The sequence below is a fragment of the Leptodactylus fuscus genome, chromosome 3 (genome assembly GCF_031893055.1).
Source record: "Leptodactylus fuscus isolate aLepFus1 chromosome 3, aLepFus1.hap2, whole genome shotgun sequence".
Classification (NCBI taxonomy): Eukaryota; Metazoa; Chordata; class Amphibia; order Anura; family Leptodactylidae; genus Leptodactylus; species Leptodactylus fuscus.
Window position 1 is genome coordinate 3208244 of NC_134267.1, and position 12576 is coordinate 3220819.

The 12576-nt window shown below is 46.0% G+C and overlaps 1 protein-coding gene across 1 annotated transcript in view; it reads left to right on the forward strand.

Annotated features, from left to right (window-relative positions):
• The first annotated feature begins 1185 nt into the window (after positions 1–1185).
• The window catches only part of PELI1 (pellino E3 ubiquitin protein ligase 1), a 42020-nt gene continuing 30629 nt past the window's right edge, over positions 1186–12576 (forward strand). Inside the window, exon 1 of the mRNA XM_075266963.1 lies at positions 1186–1477. The gene's annotated coding sequence lies outside the window, so the exon portion shown is untranslated. The remainder of the gene's footprint in view (positions 1478–12576) is intronic.

Genomic DNA, 12576 nt, shown 5'->3' on the forward strand with positions numbered 1-12576 from the left:
CGGCTGAGAAATCTACAGATGAGGTGCAGCAGAAAGACCTGACTTCAGGTGTTTTTTGCAGGGAAGATTTTATAGAGGAATGCAGAACTTCACTTTTCGGGATAGTTGCAGATGTGACATGGTACCCGGGCTGATCTAGATTTAGCCATCACTGGTCTAGAAAGTCCATAAATCTCTTCTAGAATTGGGCAGTAGTGGGCCGAGTCCAATCCATGTGCCAGAAAGCAGCTTCTAGAGTCCCACACCTAAGGCAGGCCGTGTCCCCTCCCGACCCCTTCCATGAGGACGTATCGGGGTCAGATATGTTTGATGAATAATATATAACGGTAATCATTTATTATTGATGGATGAAGACTCTTTAAGGTGTGACTCCAGAAGCTTGAGTAGGACGTATAGAGAATATATCGCAAAGACTTCAAGACCCCAATCTGGGAATAGAAATACATGGGGGGGGGGGTCTATCATTAATGTGAAGGGACATGTCTCAGCTGTACATAGGCTTCTTATTTTTACGGCATGAGGGCTTTTTGGGACACTAAACCCCCTTTAAATAGTTTCTTTCCTTTAATAATTTTATGTATCTCGGGTAATCCCCTTAAGGAGGGCCTCTGACATGGGCTGTATTATATACCACTAGAAAGATGAATTCAGTGCACTGTGCACTTTGCCGGTGGGAGTCCCCCTGTCAGAGATATTGGTGCTGTTAGTTTCGGCACCTATAGCCCTCCACTGTCAGATGGGTGGGCCTTGCAGCCTTTCGGCATGGCTGGCAGTGATGAACCCCGACCCCTCCCCAATAGTACTCTTCAATAGCCTTGTACTGTCTGGGGGCAATCCTAAGCACCCATCGATGAACGCGAGCTGTAAGGCCGGCCCTTCTGACAGTGGAGGTATATCAGGGCCGCAACCACCAGCACCAATATCTCAGGGCATTGAGCACAGCTTTCTAGCTGTATATAATACCGCCAATCTCCAAGGACATGAAGGTTCCCCTCCATGAGACATCTTTACAGTCTGATATTGAATTCTATACAAATAATAGAGAACTGCTCAATAAGAAGAGGCCACTGTCTCTTTAAATGGGTTTTCACTGCTGAACTACATTTCCCGTGATGCCTCTGTCAGGACGTGCGTCATGACGTCATGTATAATGGTTCTTTCCTCAGTGTTTATGGCCGTGCGTGCTGACGTCACCGCCTAGCGATTCCTTCGCCTCCAGCAGTATCTCGGTCGTTGTCGCTGCCGCTGTGTAGCAGTTCCTGCCTCGCAGCCGGGAGTGCCGGTCACTGAGCTCTGCCGGGCGGCCTCGTCCAGCTCTGGGACTATTGGAGGGCGACGCCCCGCTACAGTTACCTCAGCATCGCTGCCATCACTGGGGGAGCCGCTCCATAGACCTCCGTCATCGTGACAGCAGCGCCGGGCCTGTGACTTGTGCTCCGGTCCGCTGAGAGGACGCCGCGCTCAGCCCTGGCTCTCGGTAAGTCGCGCAGACAACACCCGGGGGCGGTGCGGGGTCTTAGTGCCCGCCGGATACAGAGGGCCCGGCCTGCTCCAGCCATTGTTACTGAGCCGGGCTTTGTTCTCCCCCTGTAGTGTCCTGACTCCAGGCAGGGGGCTGTGAGCGGTCTATGGGGGGCTGACACCCCAATCCTGACACCCGCCACCATTACCCTAAATATCCTGCCATCTAATCGCCACCGTGCGCCATACGCAAGTGGCTTCTGCTGCCATTTTTCTGGTTTTGGAAGGGGTGTGGCCATGTTTTCGCGCAAGAATTAAACCGTGGCCCTTGTGTTAGCCCCGCCGGCCCTGAGCACCCCATTATATGATGTATATGAGCACCCCGTTATGTATACGAGCACCCCGTTATATGATATGAGATATATGTGCGTCATGTGACATTTAGGGCATGTTCACACAGCAGATATTCAGCGCCGGTTTTTGGTGTAAATGTCACGTTTACGGCACCGCCATTTCTAGATCGGCATCCTGAGATTTAAAAAAATACAATAAAAAATTCACCATGTATTTTTGTGTGTGTGAAGGCGGCCTCCTATTTTCAGCTCATAGTGGCCACAGTATGGATGCCCGAACCCTGGCTATGCATTGTGTGAATATACCCAAAGCACTGACAGTATTGACCCCTGATCCCGCTCACCTGATTGGAACCAAATATTATAACCCAATGTCCGAAATTTGTGTTCTCCTGCACATCAACTGTGATGGTTTGTCTATTATAAATGGCCTTTTAAGGGAGAATCGTGTAGTCTGGGATAGAAATGTAATAGTCAATGGCAAGTACAAGGGACGCAGTGACGGCCACACAATGGCGGGATTATGCCGATGTGCAGTGTCTTTAGTTTTTTGCAATGTAGCGATGTTAAAAATTTTTTAGTTTTCTTTGTTACTGTGATGCACCTCTTACCTGGCTTTGGCCGGATCTGGTTATAGTGGAATTGTATCGAATTGTACAATATATCTATAATATCTATCTAACTATCTATCTATGTCCTATCTTTCTATCTCGTATCTATCTATCTCCTATCTATCTATCTCGTATCTATCTATCTCCTATCTATCTATCTCCTATCTATCTATCTCCTATCTATCTATCTCCTATCTATCTATCTCTTATCTCTCTATCTCCTATCTCTCTATCTCCTATCTATCTATCTCCTATCTATCTATCTCCTATCTATCTCCTATCTATCTATCTCCTATCTATCTATCTCCTATCTATCTATCTCCTATCTATCTATCTCGTATCTATCTATCTATCTATCTATCTATCTATTTCCTATCTATCTATCTCCTATCTATCTATCTCCTATCTATCTATCTCCTATCTATCTATCTCCTATCTATCTATCTCCTATCTATCTATCTCCTATCTATCTATCTCCTATCTATCTATCTCCTATCTATCTATCTCCTATCTATCTATCTCCTATCTATCTCCTATCTATCTATCTCCTATCTATCTATCTCCTATCTATCTCCTATCTATCGATCTCCTTCTCCTATCTATCTATTATGTCTATACAATATATGACAGATATCTCTCTCTGTGTGTGTATTGAGTATAACAATGGGCGACCTTCTCTGTGATCACCACTATATGACATCAGATTCATTATCAGGTCATTTACGTAGATGTCTGTCCGCTGGTTCCAGTACACAAAGGGTTACTGCAGGGGCTATTGTGTGCAGGATGATATTTGCCTTTGGCTTTCTGAGTTTGCTCAGACTGTTGATTTGGTCTTTAGTTTACATTGTGTTTGGCTGTAGTCCTGGGGGAAAGTGAACCCTGTACTGTCTGACTGTGCGAAGGGTTAATTCATACTTTGTTGATTAATTCGGAGTGTCCCACGCTGCCCCCTCAGGAGGGGCTTACATCTGTCTTCCCTGGCAGGACCACAAGTCTTTGTCACGAAGGCTGTTGCCTTGGGATTTGGCTTTTGGAGCTTCTTCCTGGATGTATCCCCCCTTCCACCCTGTCATTTGCTGTTACTACGCTATTCCCCTCTCCCGGGGTGTCGGGTACTTCCTTTATTTTGTTACTTTTGTTTTTGTTATGATGATTGGTTTCATTTGCTTTCTTGGTTATTTTGTTCTGTTTCCTGTTCCTCTGGTTTCCTTCTTACTGAAAGGTCTGACATGTACATGGAAGAAATCAGCAAAATCTGTGCCGTGCCTATAAGATCCCGCGAATATTGCAAAGTATATGTGGTGCAAATACAATAACCATCCAGCAGGTTGTAGCTAATTATTGGTTCCCTTTTTGCACGATTTTTCTTACTGTTTCTATCTTTCTAGTAAATGATTCTCCTCCCACCCTTTAGGCCACTTGTTAGGTACCTAGTAGAGCCAGGCCTGCACTTGGAGAACATCATGTACTGTTGTATGGTGCTTCAGACATTGCCGAATTAAGAGATTTCTTCTATATACACAAAGGATCAGAAACCATCACTAAGAGCCTTCCTCATACAACTTCTATCAGGCACTGCAGGCCTCTATAGCCATTGTATTATGACACTGTAGCCCTCACAATGCCTTTCTATAGACCAAATAGAAGCAACGAAAAACAAACCTCTCTTACAAATGTCATCAGGCCTACATTTTTGGCTTATGATGGTGTTTAGCCAATATAATATGTAATTACATAATGTACCTGGAAATGCAGCTTACTGCAGGTTATTGGGACCTAGCTGCATGTAGTACCCCACACAGCCACTACAGGATGGATGGCGCCCTGCCTGGTAATGAGGCTGTGGTTGCCCAAGTGCTGCAACCCCTTCAAATTGCTTGAAAGTTGGAGCGACAGAAAGAGGGACCTCCAGTAGTCTCAGCTTGGTGGGTGTCAATATTAAAGGGGTTTGGCAGACAAACTGCAAAACCAAGGGCCCCTGGGGATAGACTAAATGGGGCGGGTTGTTGTGTGCCCTCATTGGGTGCACTGGAAGTGAAGCGGCTCTGGTGGCCAATCACAGACAAGTCGGCCAGTGTATTGGCCAGCACGTGACCACTGCGGCCAACAATCGCTTACGTCCATGACCGTGTCTAAACAGTAAGGACCTGGTGCTGGAATGAAGTATTGCTTCTTTGCCTACGCACCCCTATCCCTGGGTTTTTAGGTTGTCTAGAGAACCCCTTTGAATTGTGAGAGAACCCCTTTTAGCATGTACCCATGCAGATCTGAGGCGAGTCTCTGAAATCCACGGATAAGTCCTGCTCATAGAACTTTTTATCGTCTGCAAGATTCCAGGTTAAAAACAATGAACACTCAATGGGGGGCCCCTTTATAGTCATTGTACTTTATTGGGCTCCATGTATATTCACTATTGTAGTTCTGGCCCTCCGAAGGACTAGAACAACAGAAGTCCCAATGATGGTCTTACACCACCGTAGTGTTTTTGCGGTCCGCAATTTGCTGATCAGCAAAAGTCATTCCACGGACGTCCGTGTCCATTGGCATGTGTGTGTCGTTCCCAGTCACAGCACGACACTCCACGGATAAAATATCCAGAGGTGTAAGAGGCCGCACAGAGTACAACGTGTCCGCAGTTGAGAACCCACAATTGCGGACTAAACTTACTGTCGTGTAAGACCAGCCTTAGTGTCTGATCTAAGTCCATATAGATATATTGGGCTGAGGTGTGGCTGCCCACACTACACCCCGCAGAATGGGGCGAACGGGGCACATTTTTGGCACAAGAAAGCATTGTCTGCCACATTCACAACCATCTACACCAGAAACCCCCAATGTGAATAGAACAAAATTTGAGAATTTTTTATTTTTTTTAAATGTAGATTGTGAGCACCATATAGGGATGTGTGTGCGTGTGTGTGTGTGTGTGTATATATATATATATATATATATATATATATATATATATATATATATATGGATCACAATGTACATTTTCCCCTATCAGTATGTCTTTGTAGAATGGGAGGAAATCCACACAAACACGGGGAGAACATACAAACTCCTTGCAGATGTTGTTCCTGGTGGGATTTGAACCCAGCACTCCAGTGCTGCAAGGCTTCAGTGCTAACCACTGAGCCACCGTCTTGCCCTATCCTAATTTGAGAATTGATGACAATGCAGCTCTCATTACAATGGACGTCTTCTTTTTCTTGGCCTGACCCCGCACCAGCTTTGAGCTGCCAATCTGCAGGGTTGTCCTATCAAGAGACAGAGGCATTTGCAGCAGATTAACCATCGATTTGACTATTGCGCAGTTTTCATCCGCTACCGTTGCACCGTGGTCACTGCACGTGGCTCACCTTTAGGATTGGTTTATATATCGTGTATATTGTAGGTGACAATCCTATAAAAAGCTGCTTGTGTACATGTGCATCCATTGTCGCCGTTCCTCATGATATCTTGGGCTGTGTCTTGTCTGACTCATGTACTGAATATGTGGAAAACTTATGACATGGTGAAACGTAAGCAGAACCCTATAAACGGCATTTACTCATGTACACGGCCAATAAAACTTAGATGAAGACATGAACATAAAGCTCGCCTGGCTGGTCGGCCTTCCTGAAATCAATGACACAGACTATAAGAGACTTTGCTGGGAACAACTTTTCCCAAGGAAAATTATTACAGAAGTCCATAGTCTTTGCATGTTTTACATTTTATACCTGTATCAATGTGGAAAGGGATTAGGGCATAGAGAGAGGTGGTCGTATAGTCAGGATGGAGACCTGCCAACAAGCATTGATTCTGGTGAGCTTCATCTGTCTATCATGTAATACTAAGTCTGTCCTGCAGAGGGCCCTTGCCTAACCTCTTCCCCTAGGCTAGGACTACACGGCGTCTTTGGGCATGAGTCGCGAAGATCACAGTGTCGTCCTGCGACTCCTTCACCAGTGTGAGCAAATGGATTCACATTGTGACCCCCCCACCTCGAGTGTGCTGTGCAAAAAGATTCAGCCCTGCCTGAGAGTTTTGCAACTAGACGTCACAGACACTCCCATGCTTGGGGTCACAGTGTAGGTCCATTCACTTGCGTTGGTGAAGGAGTTGGGCGTGACGCTGCCATCTTTGGTTGTGCAATGAAACTCGCTGTGAAAGTCGCCATGTAGCCCCAGCCTTGTAAGCACTAGAGATATGACAAGACTAAGCTGTCACAGGGGCATCTGTTTTCTTACCGCTGCTTTTCCTGGACGCACAGAACAGAATCCAGGTCTCAAGTGATGGAGGAGACGACCTGCGCTAGTTCATTATCTCTAACGAGCAGTCATAGGGAAGGACATTTCAGTTTAAGAACCTTTCACCACCTCCACCAAGTCCAGTTCTTAGCATCTGTTAATAGTCTCCGTTCTAGCGCACTTAGAATTTATTTTTCTCTAGCCCTCGCTGTTCCTGAGCAGTCAATGGTGTTAATTCTGGTGTCTGATATGCTATCTAGTCTCTGTACTGATCCTGAGAATGGGGCCCTGTCTCCTCCATACAGAGATTAGTCCTACATGTCATTGTCTATGGGACTGCCAGAGGTTGTAGAGAATAGCGCTGGGGATAGGCCAGAACTTGCTTTAACCTTGCACCACCTCTATTAGTGGCGTGCATATTGCTGGGAACAAATTTCCGCGATGTAAGTGAAGCCTCACCTGTCACATCTGTGCATGAAACTATAAAGAGGCGTCAGATGTTGCAGATATGACCCTGCCATACATGTAGATGGGACATTGGTAACCCAGGCCGCCTACAGCTGTGACTATCACCGCACTAAATCTATGACGTGCTGAAGACTTTTATCTCCTGTTGCAGAATTTTGTTTTTCTCTATAGATTTTACCATATGCAGAATAAAGGGAAACTCTGCCTGTAGATTTGCAGAAAAATTAGTTAAACACAAAGTGATCGGCTTCACCCAGAAAGCAAAGCTGAAGTCCGTGGTAAGTCTGGAGAGTTTTCCATGACTCGAATAGCTGGATGTCCCTGATGGTGACGACTGACAGATGGATAAAAAGCCGGAGCATTTCTTGGGAATTGTTCTCGCTCCTTCAGTAGTTTATTTGTGTCTTCACTAAATTTGGAAAATAAAAGTAGTGATGTCCTCGGGGGCCCCAGCAGTGGAAAAGGATCAACAGAGGATCCGCCTTTGATCTCTGGGTCTTATTGAGACAGCTTTAGAGTCCAGATATGCTGTATATGTCTAATGGATGCCGCTCCCACATCTGTCCTCGTATAGGGGGTCCCCAACCCTGTTCTGCTTAGTGAGATGGACGCTAGACATTACATCCAAGTGAATGGGGAGGTGACCATTGAGTGCTGCTCCTTCTATTCCCTGCCATGGCTGAGCTCTCACTGGGTCTAGTTTCACATCTGCTTTCGGTATTCCGTTGTGGGGTTCTGCTTGGGGACCCCCTGAACGGAAACCCATACACATAAAAAAGTGCTCCCAATAGACTGTAATGGGGTCCTTGTGGTTTCCGATCGATTTCCACACGAAACATGTGGAGAGAAAAATACTGCTTGCAGGACTTTTCTCTCTGCGTGTTTCGTGCTGATACCACACGGACCCCATTATACTCTATGGGGTCAGTGGGTTTCCCAGGTAACTGCTTTTTTTATGCGTATAGGTTTCCATTCCCTAAGCGGATTCCCTGAACGCAGATGTGAACTGGCCTAAGTCCTATAGAAGTAAATGGTGAGGGTGACCCGGATGACTCTTCATTCATTGTCTGGCCTGATGTGGACACCACTGACCTATGAATGGTCGAGGGTTGGGGAACTTGATTCTGGATGTAGGTGCAGGCCACCATTGCAATGCGATTCCATGCACCTAATATTGGTGCAATAGCTGCCGGGGCGACCTGGTGGTTGCGAAACAGAAGTCACAGTCAGGGTTGCCCTGCAGTCGTAGCCCAGTCATTGCATTTACTGGCACCTATAGCTGATTTTGCAGTTCCTTTCCTATATTATTAAATCCCATGTATAATTTTTTTCCACATCTTTACAAGGAATCGTTCTATTCCATAGGTTCCCTGCGCTGCTATATGTCCTCGTGGGTTTGGCCCCATTCAGTCTATAATGGACGTGACTTGGCTCCTGAGATTAGAGCCTCATGTCACAGGACAACCTTCAGAAGGCTTATCCATCCAGCTGCTGGTAATAGGACAGAGTGAGATTGCTTATACAGTATTAATCCAATAATCTATTTATACAGTAGGGTTATGTGGTGTAGATATCCCCTCTTTTTTTAAAATTATGGGGCTGATTTGGTAACAGAATGGGTGAGGGGTTGGGAACCTTCCTATGTGTGGTATTCCTGTGTATAGGATAGGGCAAAAGGTTACTTGAGGTCACTGGTCAGGGTTGGGTGTGAAGAACCTTGAGATAAACCCTAAGACCTCCTGCTCGCAAAGTGGCATCTCTGCTGCAAAATCTAGTCCATACATGGAGCGTATTTTCCATCCGGAGTCCTGGACTCCCAGCATCAGTCATCTATTCAGACTTGTGCATGTCGCCATGTCGTGAGTGATGAGATCTATGTGCTGGCTTGGACACTCTTTTGGCTACCAGTGACGTAACTGAGACATATGCCTTTCATTGGTGCGTACATTACTAATGTAATGGGAATGAGCCGAATGTCTATGACCTCCTTCTATATCCTGCGGCCTCCTGATATATCCTGCGGCCTCCTTCTATATCCTGCGGCCTCCTTCTATATCCTGCGGCCTCCTTCTATATCCTACGGCCTCCTGATATATCCTACGGCCTCCTGATATATCCTGCGGCCTCCTGATATATCCTGCGGCCTCCTGATATATCCTGCGGCCTCCTGATATATCCTGCGGCCTCCTGATATATCCTGCGGCCTCCTGATATATCCTGCGGCCTCCTGATATATCCTGCGGCCTCCTGATATATCCTGCGGCCTCCTTCTATATCCTGCGGCCTCCTTCTATATCCTGCGGCCTCCTTCTATATCCTGCGGCCTCCTTCTATATCCTGCGGCCTCCTTCTATATCCTGCGGCCTCCTTCTATATCCTGCGGCCTCCTTCTATATCCTGCGGCCTCCTTCTATATCCTGCGGCCTCCTTCTATATCCTGCGGCCTCCTTCTATATCCTGCGGCCTCCTGATATATCCTACGGCCTCCTGATATATCCTACGGCCTCCTGATATATCCTGCGGCCTCCTGATATATCCTGCGGCCTCCTGATATATCCTGCGGCCTCCTGATATATCCTGCGGCCTCCTGATATATCCTGCGGCCTCCTGATATATCCTGCGGCCTCCTGATATATCCTGCGGCCTCCTGATATATCCTGCGGCCTCCTGATATATCCTGCGGCCTCCTGATATATCCTACGGCCTCCTTCTATATCCTACGGCCTCCTGATATGTTATATGACCTCCTTATATTATTCTATAGCCTTTTGCACTGTTGGCAGGATTGTGATCTCTGTTCCAGACAATATACATTCATCTTCTTCAGAACGGATATGTACATGAGATGACTGTCGTGTGACGTCCATGATCTTGTTCTGAATTCGCTCTTATATGTCTCCTTTGACTCTTTTCCTTCCTGTCTCTTTATTCTCTCCTTAGAGAAAACGTCTTTCCTGTTTATGAGAAATTTATTTGCTTTTTTTTTTTAGCTAAAATCTAGCTTTTAGATCATCCTCCATTTATTAAGGACTCTCATATAGACTACAACTGAAGGACCTCAGATAAGGTCATCGGTGTCAAATTGATGGGGGTCTGACCCTTGGACCCCCCAATCTGATTACTGAGGTGACCCTGCTCGTACTGCTGCTGCTCCCAATTGGACCCCACAATGACTCCCGAGTGCTGATGTGAAGCTGGCCTAAGAATGCTTTCAGGATACGAAGTGTTCATAGTTTGTTTTTTGTCAATCAAAAAAGTGGAATCTAAACCCCATCAATATTTTGTGTGACCTTTGCCCTTTGGAGGAGGAGTCCTGGGAGTGATGATCCGGCCCCCACAGATATCGCCCTGATCTCATCATCCTCCAGTCTGTCTGGGATGACATGAATACACAGAAGGATTGGACAAGCAACAGAAGATCTGGACTTAGTTCTCCCCCTGCAAAGTTCTCGCAAAACCAGTCAAGTGTACTGAGAAGAATTGATGGAAGACAATGGATGGACAGACCAATCCCAGACAGACTGGATGATGATGAGATCGGGGCTATATCTGTGGGGTCATGTCATCACTTCCAGGCTCCTCCTCCAAAGGTCACACTAAATATTCAAGGAATTTGCATTTCTCTCTTCACTTGATTTTGTTAATTGGCAAAAAAAGAAAACTATTAACCCTTCTATGTCTGGAGGTATTCTTATTTTGCAGCATTTTTTCCACACCTACCTAAAACTTTTGCACAGTACTGTACAACCTTAATAGAAGTGTCTACATTCCTAACCAGCATATGTGTGCAGACAATGCCTGGGAAGCAGTGATGTCCCCGCTGCAGCAGCCATGTCATTAGCTATGTGCAGTCAGGCTTCGGTTCTCTCTGCGCCCAGGACTTCACAGATCCTCCACTGGCGACTCCCGGCCGATCCATTGCACAAGCGGCCATAGTGTAATCATTAATTCACTTGTGTTGTGTGACCTCTTTACACAGCTCATAACCTGTTTGACAGCAATATGAAACCGCGGGATCTGCTTCTGGGGTTTTGCTGCTTTTTATAACCTACAGGGAGAATTTAAGATGTTTCCCCATTTTGATTAAACCACCTGTAATAGAGATCACTCAAGTGTAAAATCCGGATGATATTTGGATATTCTGTGCGGTAATAATGAAGGTCCCTTGTCTCAAGAAAATCGCAAAAAAAACTGATCACAAAGCTTTTAAATTTCCACTAAGATTTAGACTCAGTGGACGCAGGTCCGGTTGTGGCGTATTGTGCCCTCAGTGGGGGAAAAGTCCGAGGCGACTTACAATGACTGTAAGGATTCTGACCATGCCGAAATTTTGACTCTCATGAGGTTTCTCTCCACAAAGAAATGTGTTTGTGTGTAAGTTGCAGTAATGCTTCAGTTGTATTGTGACCGCTGATCCATCCAAAAAGGGACGTGTCTCCCATTCTTATGGTTGGTAGGGGTCTGCTCAGATACCCGGTCCCCTATTAGATACAGCCACTGTAAAGGTGTCTTCCTATCTCCAGGATCATATCCAAACTTGTAACTTGAGCGAACAGAAGGGTTTTACTCAAAACATTGCTTTATATGTTTTGTGTAGTTTGTTATATACTGGTCATTGTGTCTCCTCAGTGTTTACAGCTTGTTGTGTAGATTTCAGGCCACCTCTGCTTTCTATCTGCAGTGGCTGGGCTGGTCTATCCAACTCTCTTCTCTTCTTTGTTAATGATGGCTGATGAGAGTCTGTCAGCATTTCAAAGTGCACTTACCTCCTGAGGGATAGAATAGTGCTTGATCAGTGTATGTTATCTGTGTGTATAAATCCAGAGAGAAGTGTACAGTTCAGTCCCTGCAGTAAATCCAGAGATAACTGTCTGCAGTTCAGTCCCTGAAGTAAATCCAGAGATAAGTGTACAGTTCAGTCTCTGCAGTAAATCCAGAGAAGTGTGCAGTTCAGTCGCTGCAGTACACTGCTGGCCTGACCCGTACATCACACCGGCTTGGTTCACATCAGCGCATGGGTTTCCGCTCAGGGGGTCCACTTGGAGACAACCCCCCCCCCCCTCCCAAACCTAATTTGCATAAAAAAGTGGTTACCTTAAGAAACTCATGGATAGATTATAATGGGGTCTGCGTGGTTACAGTTCAGTTTCCACTCGAAAAGGGCGTAAAATGTGGAGAGGGGAATGGAATCGCCATACGGAGTGGAAAGCTCAGATGTCAACCAGGCGTTAGTCTGTCCACCAACTTGACACTGAAACCAGGAAGTAAATGGGAGAGGAGACAGGAGAGCAAGGAAATCCTGAGATGGGGAAAACCCCTTTAGGTGGGGGCCCCACATAGCGTAAAAGCGGGAAAAGTTGCGTTAAAAACTGCGCTGTGGGCACATTGCAATTTCCAAAACTGGCGCGGTTTTGGAAATCACAGCATGTCAATTAACCTACGGGA